This window comes from Antechinus flavipes, chromosome 4 (assembly GCF_016432865.1).
Source record: "Antechinus flavipes isolate AdamAnt ecotype Samford, QLD, Australia chromosome 4, AdamAnt_v2, whole genome shotgun sequence".
In the NCBI taxonomy this organism is placed as follows: Eukaryota; Metazoa; Chordata; class Mammalia; order Dasyuromorphia; family Dasyuridae; genus Antechinus; species Antechinus flavipes.
The window spans coordinates 302,725,062-302,733,933 of record NC_067401.1 but is presented as its reverse complement, the minus strand read 5'-3'; the positions used below and the strand labels follow the sequence as shown (position 1 = coordinate 302,733,933).

At 31.2% G+C, this 8,872-nt stretch overlaps 1 long non-coding RNA gene across 1 annotated transcript; it reads left to right on the top strand.

Annotated features, from left to right (window-relative positions):
• Nucleotides 1-296: 296 nt before the first annotated feature.
• Nucleotides 297-7,682, top strand: LOC127559543 (uncharacterized). The gene is made up of 3 exons (XR_007953159.1): nt 297-458; nt 3,372-3,499; nt 7,187-7,682. It is a non-coding gene; the product is annotated as an uncharacterized LOC127559543 (long non-coding RNA).
• Nucleotides 7,683-8,872: the final 1,190 nt, after the last annotated feature.

Sequence of the window (8,872 nt, the reverse complement as noted above, 5' to 3'; positions counted from 1 at the left end):
AAAACATTTACTTCTGCTTGTAAGTGTAAGCTATACAATAGTATTCTTCAGGACACCTTGGCAAAAGTCTCAAATGGATTTGATCAGTAACCAGAAAAAGTCTTTTCCTGGGTTTCTGTCAGCAGAATTTGGCTTGCAGATTGTACCTAATTGAGATGCTTGGCTGGCTGGAGCTCACTGGCTTTAAGCCCAATCACCGGACCACTTGGAACAGTGTGTAAGGTCATTAGTTTGCATGCTTAATACCAAGTGACCTTGTATTGCTTTTTTCTTATTCCTGGGATTTGCAAGTCCCATGGCTCTCCTAGCATGGGAGAGTGACACTTTAATCCTGCTCTCATTTTCCCCCTTCTTCTTTAAGGCTGCTACAGACCACTGCCTAATCTGTGAATAGAGATTAAGAAATTTCTTTAACAACTTGTCAGTGAGGCTTACATTGGATCCATTAAAAAATACAGGTGATAAAAATTTTAATATTAATTTGACCATAGTTGTTTTTTTTTTCCCTTGGTCTTATTAAATGTTTTTATTTTGAAGATAGTTTAATTAGAAATCACCCAAATTGTAATAGGTTCTAATACCATGAATTAAATCTTAGCAAAATCTTTGCTGCTATACTGTTTTCTTATGTGGCTCTTTATATAATTATTTCTTTTGTATTCCTAGCATATCTACATAGCAATTCACTCTTATCCATCCTAACATCTTAGGTGATGTTGCTTCCTCTAGCTTTCTGTGATTCTCTTATCTTATTCTTTTCAGGAAAAACCTTGGGATTTATAACTTGAGGGGATGTAGATAATTCCGTTTTTCTCCTTTATTATACAGAGGGAAAAAACTAAAGCTTAGAGAGGTGAATTGTTCAAAGTCATAAGGGTAGATAATGGAACCAGAATTTCATTTTTTTCTTTGTAATCCCAATGCTTAATACAATGTCTCCCTGGCATCTAGGGGGATACTTGATAAATACTAACTGATTAATGAATTGATAGATGCTTAATAAATTGTCTATGAATTAATTGAAAGATAATCAATTTGAGGTTCGTCCAATTGCACACCATCTTTTGATTTTTATTTTTTCCTTAATTTAGTATTGATTCTAACCTTTTAAAATATGCTAATAATACATTTATAAACAAATATATATATGAAAGAGCATTTATTATTTGTAGATAACATACTGAAATGACATTCTTTAAAGTTAGCTAGGATCTCTTAATTACTAAATATGATGACTTTTTCTCAATACTCATTATTCTTGATGTCTCCACTGTATTTGACTCTGTTGAGTAATACCCTCACTTTCAGAAATTTATTCTCTCTGAATTTGGGGGGATAGAGTTCCCTTCTGATTTTCCTCTTAACCATTTGACAATTCTTCAGGATCCTTAAATGGATCATCATCTATATCACATACCCCCGAAGACATTGTCCTTTGTCCTTTGTCTCTCTTCTCTCGTTTCATTCTCTCTCTTCATGATTATGACACTTTCCATGAGTTTAACTGTTATTTTTCTGCAGACAGCTAATAAACTATATATATTATATGTATATATAATGTATATATCCATCTTTGTTCACCTGAATTCCAGTTCAACAAAAACCAACTACTTATTGGATCTTTAAAGTTGCATAGATCAAAGACAAGTCTAAATCAATACATAAAACAAAAATTATTCCATCCTCCAAACCCATTTCTCTACCAAACTTCCCTTTTTTCTGTCAAGAACAGCATTATTCTTCTCAACTCTCAGGTTTGTAAATTAATCTTCATATTGTCTCCATACTAGCTAGCCAGCTACATACTTAATTAATTGCCAAATTTTGCTATATCTTCTTCCATAGCATTTTTCAACTCTAATGTCTTTTCTTTATTCACACAGTCACTACCTTAGCATAGTCCCTCATTATCCCTAACCTGGATTATTGCAATTAGCCTCTTAATTGATTTTCATAAATTAAGTTTCTTATCTCTCCAATTCATCCTCTTTCCACACAACTGCCAAAATGAGTTTCTTTAAGCACCGACTGATTTAACTATTCAGTAAATCTCAGAGCTTTCTATTACCAATAAGATAAAATACAAGTTTTTCTGTTTGGTTTTTGAAGACTATCGCAAATTGACTGCAACATTATCTTTGAAATTTCATTGTATACCATTTCCTTTGATCTCTAGTCAAACCACCCTTCTGTTCTTTTTCTCACCCAGGATACTTTCTGGCCCAGCTATTTGTTTTTACATTGACCATCACTTGTGTCTACATTACATAACTGCTTACCTTCTTCTCATAGAATCCCCCATATCTTTCAAGACATAGCTCAAGCTCTAACTACTATATAAAACCTTTGTGTACTGCTCCAACTTTCCTAATTACCTTAAACTTTTTTTTGGTATTTGTATTGTATTTGTTTGGGATGTATTTTACATAAATATGTGTGTATATATATAATATATATGTATTGTTATATACATAATACATATTCTATCTTGATAAAATATAAATTTTTTTTCTGTTCTTGTATTTATGTGTTGCTCAACAAATTGATATACTTAGAAAGTTGAAACTTTGTTCACTCAGTTATTTTATATTTCACCTATCGCAATCCTTTGAGTGTGTCTTCAAATTTCGGTTTCACTTCTGACTTTAAGCACACATCTGCCCTGCTAGGGAATAAAATCCATTGTTATGACATTATTTACATTTCACAATAGAATGGTACTATTTTTAATTTTAATATAAAAATATCATATTTTTTCCCCAAATACATCCAGTATGTTTCAAGTCCAAATTTTATGTCTCCTGTTGAGAAAAAAATAAACAACACAGGTAATCTTGTCATTGTATTTCTTTTTATCAGTTTTTGACTCCTTGTTATTAATGCTTCTTCAACATTTCTGAAGAGAAATAAATGAGCCACACCAACCAACTATAATTAGAGTCCTTATCTAGGAGAGGTGTTGGTAGTTATTGTTTTAAATACTATCTACTCAAAGGGAGGTGTTGTCACCAGGGACTGTTTAGTGAGAACTGCCACTCTGTTCTAATTCAAGATTTTGCCTATTCATAGATGAGTTTTGATTTAGTAAAAATCTCAAGTGATTTTTTTTTTTTATTAGTGAGACCCTGAGGTGCTGGAACATGATCCTTATTTTTCACTGGGGTTGTGTCTACATGACATTTTGGGATAAGCAATTGACAGGGAAGAAACGGATGTAATAATAATTGATTGGCAGAGAGAACTATGGAGACTGAATGGGGATCAAAGCATAGCATTTTCACATTTTTTATTGTTGCTATTTTTTGTTTGTTAACTTGTGATTTTTTCTTTCTTGTTTTTTTTTTCCTTTTGATCTGATTTTTCCTGTGCAGCATGATGAATATGGAAATATGTTTAGAAAAACTGCATATGTTTAATCTACATCAAATTGCTTCTTGTCATGGGAAGGGAGCAGGAGGAGAGAGAGGAAGAGAAATTTGGAATGCAAAGTTTTGCCAAGGTGAATATCAAAAAAACTACCTTTGCATATATTTGGAAAAATAAAACAACATTAAAGTCTGAAAAAAATGGAATAGAATCTGTAAGCTGAAAAAAAGAATAATTAATTGGTTTGATTTTAGTATCCAATTTGCATCTTACACCATCCCATTTATGAAGACCTTTTTGTCACTACACTGTATTGTGAGTTTAGATGAGCAATTTCATCCCAGACCATTTGTTAGCACTCTTAAAGTTAAGGGAAATATTATAGTTGCACTCCAATATTAGAAAAGCAAGGAAAATTGATAATGCAACGATTGAGGAACCCTGAAAAAGGCTTAAATCTTCACTCATGTGTAGTGATGGAACCAAAGAACATTAGATCTTGGTACTGGAGTCCACTTTAGAGGCCATCTAGTCCTGTCTTATAATTTTACAGAGAATATACCAAAGCTCAGATAGCTGAAGTGACTTGGCTAAGATCATATGGTTCACAAATGCAAGGAGCTAAGTGTTTTCATGCAGCATAACTCCTGCTTTTCAAATCCTTAAGAGAAAGTCTTTCATATGGTTAGTAAGGTAAGGTTAAATAGGGAATGTATGCTTATTTGTCCTCACAGGCCCCTAAATGAAAAACTTCATGCCTAGGACTCAATTGTAGAAAAGAATACTAGATTTTTGAATCTAAAACCCTGGAATTAAATTTCATCTATACTGATCATCAATTGTGTCATTTATGGAGAAATTCTTTTATTTCTTTGAGTCTCCGTGACATCTTCTATAAAATGAGGAGGGTAGAACTCAATGACTTCTAAAGAGTTCTACAGATTTTTAAATCAGCTAAGCCTGATTTCCCAGTGATAGATATTAGAGGAATTTGCCTCAATATCTCCTAAAGTGAGTATCACTAAGAATAGTCAAGTAATTATACAAATGAGTGAGATGATTAAATGAAAGATTTTCACAAAATTATGTCATTGTATCAAGAAAATAAGAAATATGGCAAATACAATAAAAGAGCAAAAATCAAAAGAGGAGTGAAAAAAGAAATTCCTACAAGGTATCTCCTACAGGAAATTAAGAGAATAAAGTAGCCAAGTTTCCACCATTAATTTCATCATTTGCCTACTCCCACCAGTCTGAACTGAGGGCTCTAATTGGAAGCCTCATCAAGAAAGTTTTATCAAACATAAAATAGAACAGATCCTTATTAAAAGCATCTACTGAACATGCCAAAGTTTGTAACTCCCAGTCTTCATTCGAGGTCTTATTCTGAGGTCTTCTCACTGTGGACTTCTATCTCAAAATGGCAACTACAGTGTTTTGGAGTCAAACAATGTTTGAAAATAATTTCAGGTAGAAGAAATAATTATTAAAGGATTTCACTAATCATTTCTAATAGAGTTTCTTTCCATTTACACATATCTACCACTCATCAATTAAAAGTTCAGGAATTAAGCTCCTGTAAAGATTGAGGACAATGAAGAAGCTTTGGAAAGGACTAGGAAAAGAAAGTATCTCTGATAAAATAAAAAGTATGAGATAAAAAAAAATAACTATTCTAAGGAAAATCCCTGAAAATGGTAATTCTGTAATTTCCCAAAATTGAATATTGAATTGTTATAGGGACCCCAAAAGTGAGTAGAGAAATACAATAAGAAATATCAAAGAAAACTCATCTAGGTAAAACTAGAAAAATAAATGAAATATTCTTAGTAAAAAAAATTGACTTGGAAAATTAAGAATGGAGAACAAATTTAAAAATCATCAAGATCACAGAATAATATGACAAGCAATAAATTTGAATGCCATATTTCAAGATATTATGAGAAAAAATTCTTAGATATAATAGAACTACAGGACAAAGTGTAAATTGATATTATCTGAAGGTATCTACAAGACCTTCCCATTTCTCCATAGGAACTTCTCATACAAAATTCCCAGAGGTGTGATGGCCAGTTCCAGATACTCCAGATCAAAGAAAAAATATCATAAGCAACTAGTAAAAATGGTTTATATACTAAGTAATCATATTAGATCTATGTATCAAATATAAGAAAAAAATGAAAGATTAAATACTAAATATTGATAGAGAATTGACTGTATATGATAATTGGAACCAATTATATTATACTATTAAATATAATCCTATGAGGGAGGGAGGAGAGAAGAGAAAATAGGCTTTTCTCAGAACTGACAACTTCTAAGCATTCTTTTTGAGAGACTGGGAAGTGATTGAAAGGCAAAGACCATTTACAAAAGAAAAAAGTGTGAATGGTTCAAAAGATTTATGTGATGGTCAAATATGTAATGAGACTATGAAACTTTTTTCCCTTTGAAAAACTAATGTTTCTGAGTACAAAAAAAAAGTTAAAATCAATTTTAGGTTTAGATGGTCAAATCAATCCCAATAAAAGCAACAAGAGAAATAGTGGAAAAGGATAATGGAGGGGGAGAAAAAATTTACTATTTCATATATCTGAGAAGACTGTTACTCAGTTATCAAGGTAAATATATAGGAAGAAGGGAATCTTCTTAATACACAGCATATAAAGGGATGATTTTGTTGTAGGAATAGTTTTAATTTATTGGATGAATAAAATAATATAAAGATAAAATATAGTAAAGTAAGTGAGAAATTAGGTTAGAATAGGAAAGCTGAGTAAAGGGATGCCAGAAGCATGGGGTGATGGGAGGCATCACAATCAGAAGAATGGCAAAGAAGAGGGAAGAAATATTTTAACATGGAGAAGAAAATCTAGATAAAAATCATAAGCAAGAGTCTGGATGGGATCAAATGACTTATAAAATGCAGGATTATGGCAGAATAGATTAGAAAGCAAAGTCCAGCAATTTGTTGTTTACAAGAAACACAAGTATTAAGATTCATTAAGAGTTAATGTATAGAGTTAGAGAACAATTAATTATGCCTCAATCAAATCCCCAAAGAAAATAATTGAGAGTACTACTCCTGGCTCATTTCTCCACTGAAATTAAGATGAATTATATTTTAAACTATTAAAAAAATCTGTTCTTGTGAATGAATTTAAGACTATCTTTGATTTATAAGCTGTTACTTCTGAAAAAAAATTTTCTGGGTTAAATACTACATATAAAAATTTAAACTATTTGTATTTTTTAGATATTTTTGTCACTTATCAATGTAATTTTAGTGTTATTACAGTAAACTTTTTATAGTTAAGACAGTGAAAAATATTTTGATAGATTGTGGTCCTAGCCATATGGATATGTCTTCTAGTGATGCACATCACAATTTATTCATGTCTGGCAATCCTGTATAATTCTTATCCAGATCCTCACATAAATTTTTCAGAGTCCAACTAAGTAGGAAAGTAGTGCAAAAATACAGGAACAACTGATTATTCCCTTTATCTCATATTCTTTTATGAATGCACACACATACACACAAACATATTCTTCTCTTGGACAATCATTGTTTGTCATTTGTCACCAATTGTCATTGGTATTTCAACCTACTTGTGTCTACAAATGACTATTGTACTTTGCATTATCCTCAATTTTAATTCTACAGTAAGTTTTTATTCCATGGGGCAGTTAGGTGGTACACTGTATACAATGTCAATCCTGAAGTCAGGAGGACTCAAATTTGGCCTCAGATATTTACTAGTTGCATGATACTGGGCAAGTCACTTAACTCTGTTTCCCCCAATTTCTTCCTTTGTAGAATGAGCTGAAGAAGAAAATGTCAAATCACTCAAGTATATTTGCTAAGAAAACCTCAAATGGGAACATAAAGAATTGAAGATGACTAAAATGATTCAACAACAAAATTATGTTGTATGACTTGCAAGAATTTATACAGCATCATTAGAATATTGCTTTAAAAAGATGGGCTTTTGTTTCCAGGGGACGCTTAATGTAATTAAAAATATAACAAAGTCTCCTAAAGACAATCAAGATTGTTTTCCTTCCCCTATTTTATTATCCCTTTTTTATAGTTGAGGAAGTTGAGGCAGATAGAATTTAAATGTTTTGACTGTGTTATACGTCTAATAATTAAGGTCATATTTGAACTCAGATCTTTTTGACTCCAGGCCCAATGTTCTATCCACTTCATTATTTTGCTTCTTGAAAGGAACAAAGCTTGCTAAGTACATTAAGAAAAAAGTTTATTTAGAGACTAATGTGACATCAAAATAAAAGAAAATAAAAACCCACAAGGCCTCTTTCTATTCTTGCTCTTAGAAAGATAGAGCAATCACTCAAATGTATCTTCAAGAACTTATGGAACCCTGATAAAAGAGCTTTTTATAATTCGTCAAGATGGTATTTTTTGTGGTAGTGGGTTAGTAGTCTTTTCCAACTTTGACTTGTAAGGCCTTGAATTCTCTAATATATCACTGCAAGAAATGCTTAAGACTCTTTATTCTTGTTCACTGCAATAGAAAATGTTTGATTATGTAAATCTTATAAAGTAAGTGTCACATCACTTCAACAGTATGATTAAAAATTATATTGTGTTAAATGAGTTTTTTGGTTATTTGGAAAAAGTATCTAAATTTTGCAATATAACTGGAAAGAACTAATGACAGCTCTTTATGAATGCAGTAATCAGCCTGAAGGGAATGGACTTTTAGGCATTCACAATTACATAGATTAAGCTCAAAGAAAGTTTTAGAAGTACAACATTTTGTTAACCATTGGTCTTTAATCAAGTAATCAGACCATAAACTCCAGTGTTAAGGCATTTTGAAAGAGACTTCATAAAATAAATAAACAAAAAACACAAAGTTTAAGGTGATTGATGATTTCAGGTAATCATAATAAACCTGAAAAGGAAAAGAAAAAAAAGTACTTCAAACCTTCCCACAGTGATAAAAATAGAAAGTTTCAGAAGTTAATGAGCAATGATATTTAAATAGAGTTGTGTAAACATACAAGAAATATGAGTGGATTCTAAAAGTAAAGAAAAAAAAAACATTGGTACTACTGAAATATATCTACAAATTACTAACCTGGGAGAAATTTAAGTGTTTTAATCAGAAGTGGTGATTCTGATATTACTTTCTGTACTTTTAGCACATTATTCTTGGCATTCAGATTAAACCTGTACCAAAAGTAAAAAAAAAATCATCATTTTCCCCCCACAGAGATGAAAAATATAATTTTTTAATGATTTCTTACAAGTAATGATAAGCATCATTTTAAATAATTGAGCTTACTTTGTAAGTATTTGGTTTCAAATAAATTAATTATAATATGTAAACTGTCATAAACACTTTAGTTACTCCAAACCTATCTCCATCTGAACTTTTTTTGTCCAATCATTCTGATTTTGTTTTTACATATTTATTGTTAGTTTAGTTAAAACTTCACTTTCCTTTTTTCACTATTTAATAAAGTTCCTTCC